Here is a 15555-nt window from a genome sequence, read left to right as displayed (position 1 = left end):
TCTCTTCCTCAAAAGGCAGTGGAAGCAGAGTCTTTGAATATTTTTAAGGCAGAGGTAGATAGATTCTTGATAAGCAAGGGGGTGGAAGGTTATTGGGGGTAGGTGGAAATGTGGAGTAATCAGTTCAGCCATGAACTTATTGAATGGCAGAGCAAGCTCGAGGGGTCGAGTGGCCTACTCCTGCTCCTAATTCGTATATTCATAGGTAAAAGAGCCAGCACAGGCACAATGGGCTAAATGGCCTCATTCTGCTGTAAAATTCTATGATACTTAGTTTAAAATGTTAAACTTTATGAGATTATTTTCAGGTAAAGGTTTAACTGCAAGTTTCTTAATTGTTGCAGTTATTTGCTCCCATTCTTTCCACTTCATTTTTGTCAAAATACACTTCAGTAAGAATACAAGTTTAAAAAAAAATTAATCCTTACAATTGAAAGATTTGGATTCATCCATGTTGACATTCACCTTTTCTCAGAAATCACTATGAGCAGCAGTAATTACAATATTCTAAATATATGGTCCCATTTAGATAGACGACTGATGTTATCATCAATGCATTATACAGTAGTAGTATTGCACTTTATTCATGCTGCAGCTGAAGATTAGTAGCCAAGCCAAAACCACTTCACACCGACATTACACTGGAGGTGTAAATCAGACTCAAACTGGCTCCAGGGCAGGGATAGACAGCAACATGTTGCACCACAGACATTTGACAAAATTATTGACTCAGCCACGACATAAGGGCAATTAGTCTGTATATAAAGTGTATAGCCAACCTAATGCTGTCAAAAAGCAGTCCAATTTAAAACACATTTCTCCTTTTTAATGAGATACCTGGCATCACTGGCGATGCAGAGAATTCGGATAGATGTCCATCTGTCAGGAGTGATCATGATCTCTGTCTCTCCCCCTATCTATGTCAACCCCCTCTCGCCTGTGTCCCGCTGTCTCTCCCCCTCAGCCCTCTCTCTCTCACTCTCCCCCCTTTCTCTCTCTCCCCCTTTCTCTCTCTCTCCGTCTCTCCCCTTCCTCTCTCTCTCCATCCCCCCATTCTTCCCTTCTCTCCCTCTCTCTTTCTCCCCCCCCTCCCCCTTCTCACTCTCTCTGTCACCCTCCTCTCTCTCTCTCTCTCTCTCCCCTCCTCACTATCTCTCTCTCTCCCCTCCCTCCTCTCTCTCTATTTCCCTCCCTCCTCTCTCTCTATTTCCACCCCTCCTCTCTCTCTATTTCCACCCCTCCTCTCTCTACCCTTCTCTCTCCCCTTCCTCACTCTCTGTCACACTCCTCTCTCTCTCCCCCTCTTCTCTCTCTCTCTCTCCCTCTCTCTCTCTCTCCCCCCCTTGTTATCTCTCTCTCTCTCCCGCTCCCTCCTCTCTCTCTATTTCCACCCCTCCTCTCTCTTCCCCTCCTCACTCTCTGTCACCCTCTTCTCTCCCTCTCTCACCCCTCCTCTCTCTCTCTCTCCCCCCTCCTCTCTCTCTCCCCTCCTCACTATCTCTCTCCCTCTCTTCTCTCTCTCTCTCCCCTCCCTCCTCTCTCTATTTCCACCCCTCCCGCTATCTCTCTCTCTCTCCCCCTCTTCTCTCTCTCTCTCTCTCTCTCTGTCCCCTCCCTCCTCGCTCTATTTCCACCCCTCCTCTCTCCCCCTCCTCTCTCTCTGTCCCCCTCCTCTCTCCCTCTCTCTCCATCACCCTCCTCTCTCTCCCCCCTCCTCCTCTCTCTCTCTCTCTCCCTCCTCTCTCTCTCCCTCTCTCCTCGATATCTCTCTCTCTCTCCCCCTCCTCCCTCTCTCTCTCTCCCCTCCTCGATATTTCTCTCTCTCTCTCTCTCTCTCCCCTCCCTCCTCGCTCTCTATTTCCACCCCTCCTCTCTCCCCCTCCTCTCTCTCTGTCCCCCTCCTCTCTCCCTCTCTCTCCATCACCCTCCTCTCTCTCTCTCCCTCCTCTCTCTCTCCCTCCTCCCTCTCTCCCTCCCTCCCTCCTCCCTCTCTCCCTCCTCCCTCCTCGATATCTCTCTCTCTCTCTCCCCTCCTCTCTCTCTTCCTCCTTGCTATCTCTCTCTCTCTCTCCCCCTCTTCTCTCTCCCCCTCTCTCTCCGTCACCCTCCTCCCTCTCTCTCTCCCCTCCTCGATATTTCTCTCTCTCTCTCTGTCCCCTCCTTGCTATCTCTCTCTCCACTCCCCCTACTTTCTCCCCCTCCCCACTCCCCCTACTTTCTCTCCCCCTCCCCACTCCCCCTTCTCCTTCCCTCTCCTCCCTCCCCTCTCCCCTTGCCCCTCCTCTCCCCTTCACTCCTCCCCTCCCTCCACCCTCCCCTCTCCTCCCACCCCTCCTCTCTCTCCTCTCTCCTCCCTCTCTCTACCCCTTCCCTCCCTCCTCTCTCGCCTCCCCTCTCGCCTCCCTCCCCTCTCACCCTGCTCCCCCTCCCCTCTCCCCTCCTGCTCCCCCTCCTTCCCTCTCCTCCCCTGACCCTCCTCGCTTCCCTCCTGCTCTTCCCCTTCCTCCCTTTCCCCCCTTCCCCCTCCTCCCTTTCCCCGTCCCCTCCCTTTCCCCCCTCCCCTCCTCCTCCCTTTCCCCCGTCCCCTCCTCCTCCCTTTCCCCCGTCCCCTCCTCCTCCCTTTCCCCCCTCCCCTCCTCCTTCCTCCTCCTCCTCCCTCCCCTACTCCTTCCTCCTCCTCCTCCCTCCCCTACTCCCTCCACCTAACGTACACTTTAATAGGACAGCTATCATTCAAAGCCAAGCCACGGGCAGCTCACTGTCAGTCACAGAGGTTTGGCGAGCCGATGGAAACCTTCAGCCTGCCGGATTCTGGCTGCTAGGTTATTTTAAAACACAAGTTTAAAGGTGTCGAGCAAGACATTTAAAATTACCACAGACCTCAAAAGTTTTACCTCGGACAATGGTGTCCGTGTACGGACATGTTGCTGGCCCCTGCTCTAGGATGAGGTGGTGTGCAAAAAAGGAAATACCAGGGTTGGAAACAATTATTGTGGATAATTATTCCAAGAACTTGGTTGTCCGAAAACACTCTAGCCCTCAATTTCTTGAAATGAGCCATGCTGTATTTGATGCTGTTATATTGCTAGTAACAAGCTCCATCTAGTGAAAAATGTAGACATGACAGAATTTTACACTTATTTTATTGGATTTCAAGTTCAGGGACACAGCTGCATTAGAAATTAAATATGACCAGTAGCTTCAAAATAAAAGCAAGAAAGGGTAGTTGGGTCAGAAGTGCAATGTCACAATATGCTTTAAGATACCACCAAAACAGATTAATAAGACATTTATATCATTGCCAATTGTGAGATCCCACTGTATGAACATTGGTTGTTGTATTCACCTCTGTAACAATGACCACATTTCAAAGTAATTAATTGGCTGTAAAGCAATTTGAGGCACTCTGAGAATGTGAAACGTGCCATATAAACGCAAGTGCTTTCTCTTTTTCCCTAATCATCACTCAAATCTATTCTTTATCTAATAGTCTTTTTGGTAATCAATGGGCTGAATCTTGCTGGAGCAAGGCACCTGATTGCATTGGCTGTTAGTTAAGAGGTTTCCCTGCACCCTTCAGCTCAAAAATGTTTTGCAGCATAACTTGCTGGAAGTGCGAACTGATAATGGCATGGCAAGGGCAACAGGGCATCTTGGAGCTTAGTTAATGGCAAGCCAACTTAACCAATTAGATATAAGGATTGGGAAAAAAACAGGAACAATGGAGTTGGAGGATGAATTACAATGGGTGAATTCGAGTCAAATCAGGCACAGAAATAGAAATAAAGAGGGAAAGAGATTGGATTTAGCGAGAGAACCAAGAAAAAAGGAAAAGTAAGAAAACATTTAATTTTTAAAAAATCTCCAACAGTTAACTAAACACAGGAATGCGATTGAAGACTTGAACACTTCTGGGCCAGAGAGTTTGATTGGCATTGCATTAATAATTATCACACTGTTACATGGGTACTTATGCTCTTAATTACCAGACTTAACTTTATGTGGAGAGTTTAATAGGTAATTAATCTACAACTATTATAGTGTCAGCCATGGCTCAATTGGTTCTACTCTTACCTCTATATCAGAAGGTAGTACGTTCATGTCCTACTTCAGGACTTAAGCAGAAAATGGGTGGCACAGTGGTTAGCACCACAACCTCACAGCTCCGGTGACCCGGGTTCAGTTCTGGGTACTGCCTGTGCGGAGTTTGCAAGTTCTCCCTGTGACCGCGTGGGTTTTTGCCAGGTGCTCTGGTTTCCTCCCACGGCCAAAGACTTGCAGGTTGATAGGTAAATTGGCCATTGTAAATTGCCCCTAGTGTATGTAGGTGGTAGGAGAATTGTGGGGCTGTGGTAGGGAATATGGGGTTAATGTAGGATTATTATAAATGGGTGGTTGTTGGTCAGCACAAACTCAGTGGGCTGAAGGGCCTGTTTCAGTGCTGTATCTCTAAATAAATAAAATAAAAGTCAAAGCTGACACTCCAGTACAGTACTGAGGGAGTTGTTGCATTGTCAGAGGTGTTCGCTCTTGCATGTTATATTAAACTGAACAAAACCCCATTACCCCTCTTAGGTGGATATAAAAGATCCCGTGATGTAATTTTGAACAAGAGCAGGGAAGTGATCTCTGGTGTCATGGTTAATATTTATCCCTCAATCAACAACACAAGATGATTAAAATAAAAGCAAAATACTGCAGATGCTGGAAATCTGAAATAAAAACAGCAAGTACTGGAAAAACTCAGCAGGTCTGGCAGCACCTGTGGAGAGAGAAGCAGAGTTAACGTTTCAGGCCAGTGATCCTTCTAGAGAACTGGCAGAGATAAGAAAGACTGCGTTTGCTGACAACCACTAGGTGGCGTTTTATAGTGGCACAGGCGCAAATGCAGCCTGTGCCACTAAAACGTCACAGCCTACGACGTTCAGGAAGCTGCCAGGACTAAAGTTGGTGCTGCTCAAATAATCACACTAAGGCAACTGAAACACATGGCAGCACACAATGGCCAGAGGGAAAGAATGAGCGTGGGGGTGGGTGGGTGGGGGGGAGGGAAAGAGCGAGGGTAAGGGGGAGGGAGAGAGCGAGCGTGGGGGGGAAGGGAGAGAGCAAGCATGGGAGTGGGGGGAGGGAAGAGCAAGCGTGGGAGGGAGGGAGAGAGTGAGCGTGGGGGTGGAGAGAGAGAGAGAGCAAGTGTGGGGGGGAGGAGGGAGAGAGTGAGCGTGGGGTGGGAGGGAGAGAGCGAGCGTGGGGTGGGAGGGAGAGAGCGAGCATGGGGGGGAGGGGGAGAGCGAGCGTGGGGGGGGGCGGGGGTGGCGGGAGAGAGCGAGTGTGGGGGGAGCAAGCATGGGGAGGGGAAGCGAGCGGGAAGGGGGAGGAAGCAAGCGGGTGGGCGGGGAAGCGAGCAGGCAGGGCAGGCGAAGCAAGTGGGCGGGGTGGGGGCGCCGGGGAGCCCCCGCTTCCCCTCCCCGCTCCCCCCACCCCTGCTCTCTGCCCGCGTTATGCGGTGACGTCATCTGCGCCAACCAGTTCTGGCAATGCGCAATGCAGCATATGCGCAGAGAGCAGGAGTCCGTCTGCACATGTGCGCCGATTGGCGCAGTCTGATGACGTTAGCTGTCGGCTGCATTGTCAATAATCACTTTGAAGATTTTAAGCAAGTAAAGCGGGGGTGGGGCAAGAGATAACAAACGAGACGGTATTGATAGGACAAGATCACAGAATAGCTGACCAGTAGATCATAAAGCAAAGGCAAATAATATGTTAATTGTGTGCTGAAAGGAAAAGCATTAGTACAGCTAGGGTGTTAATGGACTGAAAACTGAACAGCCACAAGCACAAACATGAAAAAAAACAGTGGGCAGGCACAGTAGAAACAAACCAAACAAGCTAAAATAAAACACAAAAAATAAAAGAAGAAAAAATAACGAAAGCTAAAAGTAAAATGGGGGGCCCTGTCATGCTCTGAAATTATTGAACTCAATGTTCAGTTTGGCAGGCTGTAGTGAGCCTAATCTGTAAATGAGATGCTGTTCCTCGAACTTGCGTTGATGTTCACTGGAACACTACAGCAATCCCAGGACAGATATGTGAGCATGAGAGAAGGGGGGAGTGTTGAAATGGCCAATAACCAGAAGCTCGGGGTCATGCTTTCAGACTGGGCGGAGGTGTTCCGCAGTCACCCAGATTATCTGGTCGTTATCACATTACTGTTCATGGAACCTTGCTGTGTGCAAATTGGCTGCTATATTTCCTACATTACAACAGTGACTGCACTTCACAAGTACTTTATTGACTATAAAGCACTTTGGGACATCCTGTGGTCGTGAAAGGCGCTGCATTAAAACAATTCTTTTTACGTTCTTAAAATAAGAAGGTGGCAAGGGCGAGATGCCATTTGTACAAACGGAGGGGCGGTGTAAATTGAGCAGCAAATTCTGGAGATTTTCAACGTACAGCATGTCTCTTAATCCCCTGAACTCTTTGGCCGATTTGCATTTTAAGAATGGTGTGCTTCGTTAACACTTTCCCAGCAAGATCTGGCGCTATTTTTTTTTATCAAATAAGAAGCAAAACTTTAATAATTACACTAGTCAAGACTGTGAATGTTGGTAGCCAAATGTAAGAAGCATCATTGCTGAGGCTACTCTGTTCTCAGCCGACCTCTGCACATACTTCCTGCCAATGGAATTAATGTTAATTGTGAACCTTAGTTCTGAATTACATCATTCACCATGGCCGAGTGCTCTGACACAGTTTGTCTTGTTAACTCAAACACTCTTACACTTACCATCAGATTATCTTTCTGGTCCAGGAATAACTTCTTTCTGTTTTACAAGGATAGAAAGTTGCAGCGTTTAAAATGTTAATAAAAGTCGTCTTCTCCTATCTTTCTTCGCTATGTGTTGCTTCTGTTTCGAATATCAGACCTTTTAACTAAAGACGGTCCTGTCAGCTATTGTTGACAGTTGCTCCCGCTGTTGCGATAGCATTTCGCGCTGCAGCCTTTGATTGGCGCTTCATTTGTGCAGATTCAGTTCGCTGCTGCCCTCTAAACTGAAGTGGCACTAAAATAAATCCTGAGATACCAGGTGCAACTCCGGCATTAAGCGCACAGACATCACCGAGATATGAAAGCTCCCACTGGACGTCTCTCACCGTCGCATTGTCTTCCCTTTACGTAATGCTCTTAAATGACTGAAATAAATTATCCAATATACAGAGAAACCTAAAGCAATTGTTACATAAGTGGTACTGTATTACAATAACAAGGTTAAAACAGTATCTCTTCCCGTCAGTTCTATCCAGCATAAAACTGAATCGTGTAAACTTGAAAAAGAACAATGAAAAGTGAAATAACAACAAGTAAAATACACAGACATTACTAGGCAAGATTTTCTGAGTTCCCGTCAATGGCAAGCACATACCAGAAAATCGTGGGTGCACTCTCCACAATTTTCCAACAGACATATGCACGGGTGAGGCCAGAATAAAATCTCCCCTAAGTGCCAGCTGATTGCCCACTATGGCAGGTGAAGCACTGTTATAATTGGACATAATTTCACCTCCATGTTGAAGTCATACATTCATTTTTATATATTTTCATTATAAATGTCGACACTTATAATGGACACCGTCTATTTGATATATCCGGCCGCAATTACACCTTGCAGCCAGTGGTTGTATTTCATTGCAACCGAAATTAAAGGGACCAACACCAAGTCAAAACAAGGCAAAAACATTTTTGCCACAATAAGGTACCCAAGTATGGAATTATGGTTTAGCATAACTCAAGAGGAGACATGAGTTGAAGGAAGGCAGAAAAGTGGTCAGAAATTATTTTGTCATTGATTGAAACCTCTGAAAGGAATAAAGGAGAAAAATAGCATTTATGTAGTTCCTTTCACAACCTCAGCATATCCCAAAATAGTTTAAAGCTAGGGTTGGTTGAAGTGTAATCACTGCTTTAATGTAGGAAATGCAGCAGCCAATTTCCCATAAACAGCAATGAGATAATGATCAGAAATTCCATTTTAATGTTATTCCTTGAGGGATAAATATTCACTCGGACACTGGGGAGAACTTGCCTGCTTCTGGGAAGGTGTAAAATATGTTTAAATTCATGTTCTGATTAAAAACAAGGTGTAAATATATTTAAATTCATGTTTTGATTGGAAAGACTGTAAAATATTTTTAAAGTCGTTAATGAAAAGGTTTTTATTGAAAGGATTGTTGTATTAGCAGTTTTTAAAGCTGTTTTGTTTAAAAAGTTGTTTTACAAAGGTTTAAATTGTTCTGTACTGTTGCAAAAGGGTGCTGAAACAGTGCCAGAGAGTCTGGGAGAGACAAAAGAAGCCAATCAAATAAAGCCAGGTTAGGAGACAAATATCAGAATTCTATCAGGTCAGGAAGGGGAAACAGATGTAGAGCTACAGAGACTGTGCAGTTTGGCATGTAGGCAGCTCTGCAAAAAAGATATAAAAGCAGGGTCCTCAGGACCACAGTTCACACAGGCACAGGCAGTGGCACTGGAACAAAACCCAGGAGAAGAAGGACCACAGAAGAAGAACTCACACAGAAAAAGAACCAGAGTAGAAGAAGACATCAGAGGAGGACGAAAGGCAACATCACCTGTCACCAAGCAACTTCGGGGAGCAAGTTTTGAAAGCCGCTTTACTACTATTGCCTATTGATAAGTATTTTGTTTAAGCATTTACTTAATAAATTCTGTTGACTTGTTGCACCGAAACCTTTGTCTGTTGCCCTTTTTGTCTTGGCTAAGATCAGGGACCTTACATGCTCTTCTTTAAGATAATGCCATGGGATATTTTACATCCACTTGAGAGAGCAGGTAGGCTTTGGTTTAGTGCCTCATCTGAAAATCTGCACCTCCAACTGCAACAGCCTAGATCATTTGTTTAATACCCTGGAAAAGGATTTGAATCCACAACTTTTTGACTAAGAGGCAAGAGCGTTATCACTTAGCCAAGGCTGACAAACTTGGAACAGCAGATAAGGTCAAAGGGATAGCTAAATAAATAGCTTGGTCAGGTTGTACCACAAGACTTCCCCTGGTGTGCAGAAATATCTGAGACTTGGTTTCAACATCCTAATGGTCTGCTTCAGTAAGACATGGGTAGTGCTAAGACCAGATGAAAAAGACCAGATGTCGAGGAGTCTTGTTACTGTCTTCACCTGGTCTTATTGTAACAGGGTTTTAATATAAATACACTGTGTTTTGAACTCCCCCTTTGTGATCTTGTTCACAGCTTTCCAATTATAAGGCAAAGAAATGAACACACCAGGTTTTCTTTAGGTTTAAAGAAGAAAAGTGAAATTTATTGAACCTCAAACTTAAACTCTAATATGGTTAATGCCTAGGGATATACAATGTGCCCACGCTAGCATGCACACGCATTACACACATGCAAATAGGGACAAAAAGAGAAGAAAATTAAAATTGAGAGTTATGAGGCAGCTAGTCTCTAAAGGTGGTTTCTTGTTACTGTTTCTGTGTTTCCAGCTTGCCGTAGGGTCCTTGATTGTAGACAGCTCTTACTTTTCGTTGGTGCCCAGTATTCTTCTTAAACCTTGTTCACTGTAGGAGACTTTCCTTTCTTGGGGTTCATATGTCTTCAATGGTTTCCAAAGCTGGTGAGAGCGAGATGAAAGCAGACAGGAGAGAGGTGTTCTCAGTCCAGGAGCTAACAGCCTTCTGATCTCTTTCCCTGTTGGAAGTTCAAATTCAAAAAAACTCCAACAGTCAGTCATGTGACTAAAACTGGTCAGACCACTTCTTCTGTGTATTGGGGAAGCAATGACTGGGTCCCTTGTTCTAACACTGTCTGTTACGATGCAAATGTCTTTCCAGTCAGGGGCTTGCAATTTTAAGTTTTAATGTTCATGTGGCGAAATAATGTGTGCCTCAGTCTTGGGAGCTGGGGAGTTTGCCTGACAGTAGCTGCAAGGGCCTATCGTGAGTAGTAAAAACAATGTCATTACTGGATAAGCAACATGTTCTGTGTAGGAAAGATATCCAATTTTAACTGGTTGAATTCGAGGGGTACCCTGGGGTTCAGAGGGCTTGACTCTTCCAACTTGCAGCTAAGGGAAAGACTACAAGGCCTTCAGTTTTAATAGAAACTTTTCACTTATGTTATGGATGCTGACATGACATCACTTCTATGGTATTCTCTTAAATTGCACTAAAGCATGGATAATTGGTTCCATTTTCATGATGATAGCTGACACCACATTTTCATTTCTTGACTGGGTTCTTTTAAAGTTAGGGGAAACATAGGAACATGGAAATAAGAGCAGGAGTAGGCCATTCGGCCCCTCAAGCCTGCTCCGCCACTCAACCAGACCACCTCTTCCACCTCAATGCCATTTTCCCACACTATCCTCATATCCCTTGATATCTTTAATATCTAGAAATCTATTGATCTCTGTCTTGAACATATTCAATTACTGAGCCTCCACAGTCCTCTGGGGTAGAGAATTCTAAAGATTCACCACCCTCTAAGTGAAGAAATTCCTCCTCATCTCAGTCCTAAATGGCCTACCTCTTATTCTAAGACTGTGTCCTTCGGTTGTAGACCCACCAGCCAGGGAAACATCCCTCCTGCATCAACCCTGGCGAGCCTGTGAGAATTTTGTACGCTTCAATGAGATCACCTCTCATTTTTCTAAACTCTAGTGAATACAGGCCCAGTCTCCTCAATATCTCCTCATTGGACAATCCTGCCATCCCAGGAATCAGTTCCGAAGAAGGGTCACTGACCCGAAACATTAACTCTGCTTCTCTTTCCACAGATGCTGCCAGACCTGCTGAGTGGTTCCAGCATTTCTTGTTTTTATTCCAGATTTCCAGCATCCGCAGCATTTTGCTTTTATTTATCCCAGGAATCAGTCTGGTGAACCATCGTTGCATGGCAAGCATATCCTTCTTTAAGTAAGGAGACCAAAATTGTACACAATAATCCAGGTGTGGTCTCACCAAGGCTCTATACAATTTAAGCAAGACATTTTTACTCCAGTACTGTAAACATCTTGCAATAAAGGCCAACATACCATTTGCCTTCCTAATTGCTTGTTGCACCTGCAGGTTAGCTTTCAGTGCCCTATTAGCAAGGACACCCAGGTCCGTTTGGACATCAACACTTTCCAATTTCTCACCATTTAAGAAATACTCTGCATTTCTGTTTTTCCTACCAAAGTGGATAACATCACATTTTTCCATATTATACTCCATCTGCCATATTCATGCCCACTCACTTAGTCTTTCTAAATCCCCTTGAAGCCTCTTTGCATCCTCCTCACACCTCACATTCCCACCTAGTTTTGTGTCATCAGCAAACTTGGAAATATTACATTTGGTCCCTATATCCAAATCATTGATATAGATTGAGACTATCTGGGGCACAAGCACTGATCCCTGCAGTACCCCACTAGTCACAGCCTGCCAATCTGAGAATGACTTGTTTATTCCTACTCTGTTTACTGGATTCAGGAAAGGTCCCATCAGATTGGAAAATAGCGAATTGTAACACCGCTATTCAAGAAAGGAGGAAGACAAAAAGCAAGAAACTACAGGCCAGTTAGCTTAACATCTGTCACAGGGAAAATAATGGAATCTATTGTTACAGAGGTTATAGCTGGTCATTTAGAAAGTCTCAATTCAATCAGGCAGAGTCAACATGGTTTTGTGAAAGGGAAATCATGTTTGACTAATTTATTAGAGTTCTTGGAGAAAGTAACAAGCAATGTGGATAAAGAGGAACCGGTGGATATGGTGTACTTGGATTTCCAGAAAGCATTTGACAAGGTGCCACAGCAAAGGTTACTATACAAAATATGAGCCCATGGTATAGGGGGCAACATATTAGCGTGCATAGAGATTAGTTAGCTAAAAGGAAACAGAGAGTGAGCAGAAATGGGTTGTTTTGGGTTGGCAAGCTGTAACTAGTGGAGTGCTACAGGGATCAGTGCTGGGGTCTCAACTACTTACAATCTATATCAATGACTTGAATAAAGGAACAGAATGTATAGTTGCTAAATTTGCTGATGACACAAAGATAGGTAGAAGAGTAAGTAATGAAGAGGACATAAGGAGTCTGCAAAGACAGGTTAAATAAATGGGAAAAGATCTGGCAGATGGAGTAAAATGTGGGTAAGTGTGAACTTGTCCACTTCGGCTGGAAGAATAGAAAAGCAACATATTATTCAAAATGGAGAGAGATTGCAGAACTCAGAGATGCAGAGGGATCTGGGTGAATGAGTACACGAAACACAAAAAGTTAGTATGCAGGTACAGCAAGTGATTAAGAAGGCAAATGCAATGTTGTTTATTGGGAATGGTATATAAAGTAGGGATGTTTTGCTACAATTGTACAGGGCATTGGTGAGACCACATGTAGAGTATTGTGTACAGTTTTGGTCTCCTTACTTAAGAAAGAATATAATTGCATTGGAAGCAATTCAGAGAAGGTTCACACAACTGATTCCTGGATGAGAGGGTTATCTTATGAGGAAAGGTTGGACAGGTTGGGCCTGTATTGAAACATATAGGATCCTGAGGGGACTTGACAGGGTGGATATTGAAAGGTTGTTTCCTCAAGGACAGAAATGTGGGCATGGGAACCAGGTGGAGAATTAAAAATAGCAAGTAACCAGAAGTTCAGGATCATGCATGCAGACCAAGCGGAGGTGTTCTTGGCCAGCTGCAGTGTTCCAATGAACATCAAAGCAAGCTCGAGGAACAGCACCTCATCTTCTGATTAGGCACTCTGCAGCTTTCTGCACTCAATAATTCAGCAGTTCAATAATTTCAGACTATGGGGGACTATGGGCTCCATTATTTTTTGCTTATTTATTGCTTTTTTGTAGATTATGAAATTATTTATTTTTTAACCATGCGCTAGTCTGTAACTTATTTTTCATGTTTTTGCTTTCGTATAGAGCTGTTCATTATTCTGCCATTAGTACTCCCTTTGGACTCATGTTTGTCTTTCCCTACAACTATTTAGCACTCTATTTGCATTCTGTTCCATGACAGCTGTCATTTAATCTGTCTCTCCCCCTCCGTCCTATCACAGACATTCCTTTTGATTCTCCTTCCCCCTTTTACGTGCTCAAAGACTGTTTCCATTTCCAACTTTTGCCAGTTCTGATGAAGGATCCATCCATCAATATCGGCGACCACACTCTGGAAGTGGTTCAAGAGTTCACCTACCTAGGCTCAACTATCACCAGTAACCTGTCTCTAGATGCAGAAATCAACAAGCGCATGGGAAAGGCTTCCACTGCTATGTCCAGAGACTGGCCAAGAGAGTGTGGGAAAATGGCTTACTGACACGGAACACAAAAGTCCGAGTGTATCAAGCCTGTGTCCTCAGTACCTTGCTCTATGGCAGGATCTCCAAAGACACATTGTACAGCGAGCTCGCCACCGGTATCAGACCCACCGGCCGTCCATGTCTCCGCTTTAAAGACGTCTGCAAACGCGACATGAAGTCCTGTGACATTGATCACAAGTCGTGGGAGTCAGTTGCCAGCGATCGCCAGAGCTGGCGGGCAGCCATAAAGGCAGGGCTAAAGTGTGGCGAGTTAAAGAGACTTAGCAGTTGGCAGGAATAAAGACAGAAGCGCAAGGGGACAGCCAACTGTGTAACAGCCCCGACAAACAAATTTTTCTGCAGCACCTGTGGAAGAGCCTGTCACTCTAGAATTGGCCTTAAAAGCCACTGCAGGCGCTGCTCCACACACCACTGACCACCTCCAGGCGCTTACCCATTGTCTCTCGAAATAAGGAGGCCAAAGAAGAAAGAAGATGAAGGGTCGCACAGCTGAAACGTTAACTCTGTTTCTCTCTGCACAGATGCTGCCAGACCTGCTGAGTGTTTCCGGCACTTCTTGTTCTCATTTCAGAGTTCCAACATCTGCCGTATTTTGCTCTTATTTTACTATTTGCTTAGGTAGGTTTACAGTAACTTGCTCCATGATCTCTACAGCAGATTTCTCTATTGGCGATTCTGCCAGTATGTAAGTTTTGGAAACATTTTCATATTCTTTGCATTGCAGGTGTTCGCTGTTACGGACAGGTACCCAGTTCAGCCGAGCCGAGCTGAAGCCCCGCCCAGATCAGCCGAGCCGAAGCCCCGCCCTGTTCAGGCGTGCCGAGCCGAAGCCCCTCCAAGTTCAGCCGAGCCGAAGCCCCGCCCAGTTCAGTCGAGCCGAGCCGAAGCCCCGCCCAGTTCAGTCGAGCCGAGCCGAAGCCCCGCCCAGTTCAGTCGAGCCGAGCCGAAGCCCCGCCCAGGTTCAGCCGAACCGAGTCGAAGCCCCGCCCAGTTCAGCCGAGCTGAAGGGCCGCTGCGTCCCTTCTTGTTGATGAATGGATACAGTCAGGCCCGGAATCCGCCTCCAACAGTTTTACTCGCTCCCCTCTGACCAGGACCGGCCGATTAAAAGGCTCGGGCAATCCGCTTATACTTTAATTATCTGTATCGCATGGTGTGCTTACCGGCGCTCTTTCAAATCGCTGACTCGTTTGCCGAAAACAATCCCTAGAAAATCTAACTCAATATTTCAAAAGTTAAATAATTAAAACCCTTCCAACTCGGTTACACGCACCTCTGGCATTGCGTGCCTGGGCGCGCGGGTGGCGGTTTGTCAGCGCGCGCTGTGGGAGTGGAGCCGCCGTAAGCGAGACCCCGGCCGGCGCCGTCAGTCTCGTTTCTGCAAGGCACGTGCCATGAAATGTACCATGTAAATACAAGTTCTTTCACTGTCATTGGAACAATGTCCTTAAATTAAATTTAAATTTCCTTAAATTATCCTTAAACAACTAAGGCGCACTGGGCGGCGCAGTGGTTAGCACCGCAGCCTGACCCAGCGATCCGAGTTCGGTTCTGGGTACTGCCTGTGCAGAGTTTGCAGATTTTCCCTGTGATTGTGTGGGTTTCTGCTGGGTGCTCCGGTTTCCGCCCACTGCCAGAGACTTGCAGGTTGATAGGTAAATTGGCCATTGTAAATTGCCCCTAGTGTAGGTAGGGAATATGGGATTAATGTAGATTATATTAAATGGGTGGTTGATGGTCAGCACAGACTTGGTGGGCCGAGGGGCCTGTTTCAGTGCTGTATTTCTCTTTCTTTATGACTCTATCACAACTAAGGGGCGGGCAGTAAATGCAGGTTAGGTGGGGTTGCCAACCCTCCCGGATTATCTGGTAACTTCCTGAAATGAGGCATGATTCTCTTGGAATAAAAACAGAAAATGCTGGAAATACTCAGCAGGTCTGGGAGCCTCTGTGGAGAGAGAAATAGAGTTAACCTTTCAGGTCGATGACATTTCACCAGAATACCTGACTGTCTATATCGCCAAAGACCTGAAACGTTAACTCTGTTTCTTGACAGGTGCAGCCAGACCTGCTGAACATTTCTAGCATGTTCTGTTTTATTTCAGATTTCCAGCCTCTGCAATATTTTGTTTATGAATCTCCTGGGCACTGCTGCAAGTAGCTGGATAGAACTTTCCCCTTTCTATTCCTTACCACAGCA

At 45.5% G+C, this 15555-nt stretch overlaps 1 protein-coding gene across 3 annotated transcripts in view; it reads right to left on the bottom strand.

Annotated features, from left to right (window-relative positions):
* The window catches only part of LOC137370986 (deuterosome assembly protein 1-like), a 202996-nt gene extending 189132 nt beyond the window's left edge, over nt 1–13864 (bottom strand). For 2 of the 3 annotated variants that reach the window (XM_068032889.1, XM_068032891.1), the window contains exon 1: nt 6788–6946. The gene's annotated coding sequence lies outside the window, so the exon portion shown is untranslated. Of the gene's footprint in view, nt 1–6787; nt 6947–13788 lie in introns of those variants that run through there. The other variant, XM_068032890.1, reaches the window with a different exon arrangement.
* Between the last annotated feature and the right edge of the window lie 1691 nt (nt 13865–15555).

This window comes from Heterodontus francisci, chromosome 6 (assembly GCF_036365525.1).
Source record: "Heterodontus francisci isolate sHetFra1 chromosome 6, sHetFra1.hap1, whole genome shotgun sequence".
NCBI classification, from domain to species: Eukaryota; Metazoa; Chordata; class Chondrichthyes; order Heterodontiformes; family Heterodontidae; genus Heterodontus; species Heterodontus francisci.
Note: the sequence above shows the minus strand (reverse complement) of the source record. Positions and strands in the feature narration are given on the sequence as shown.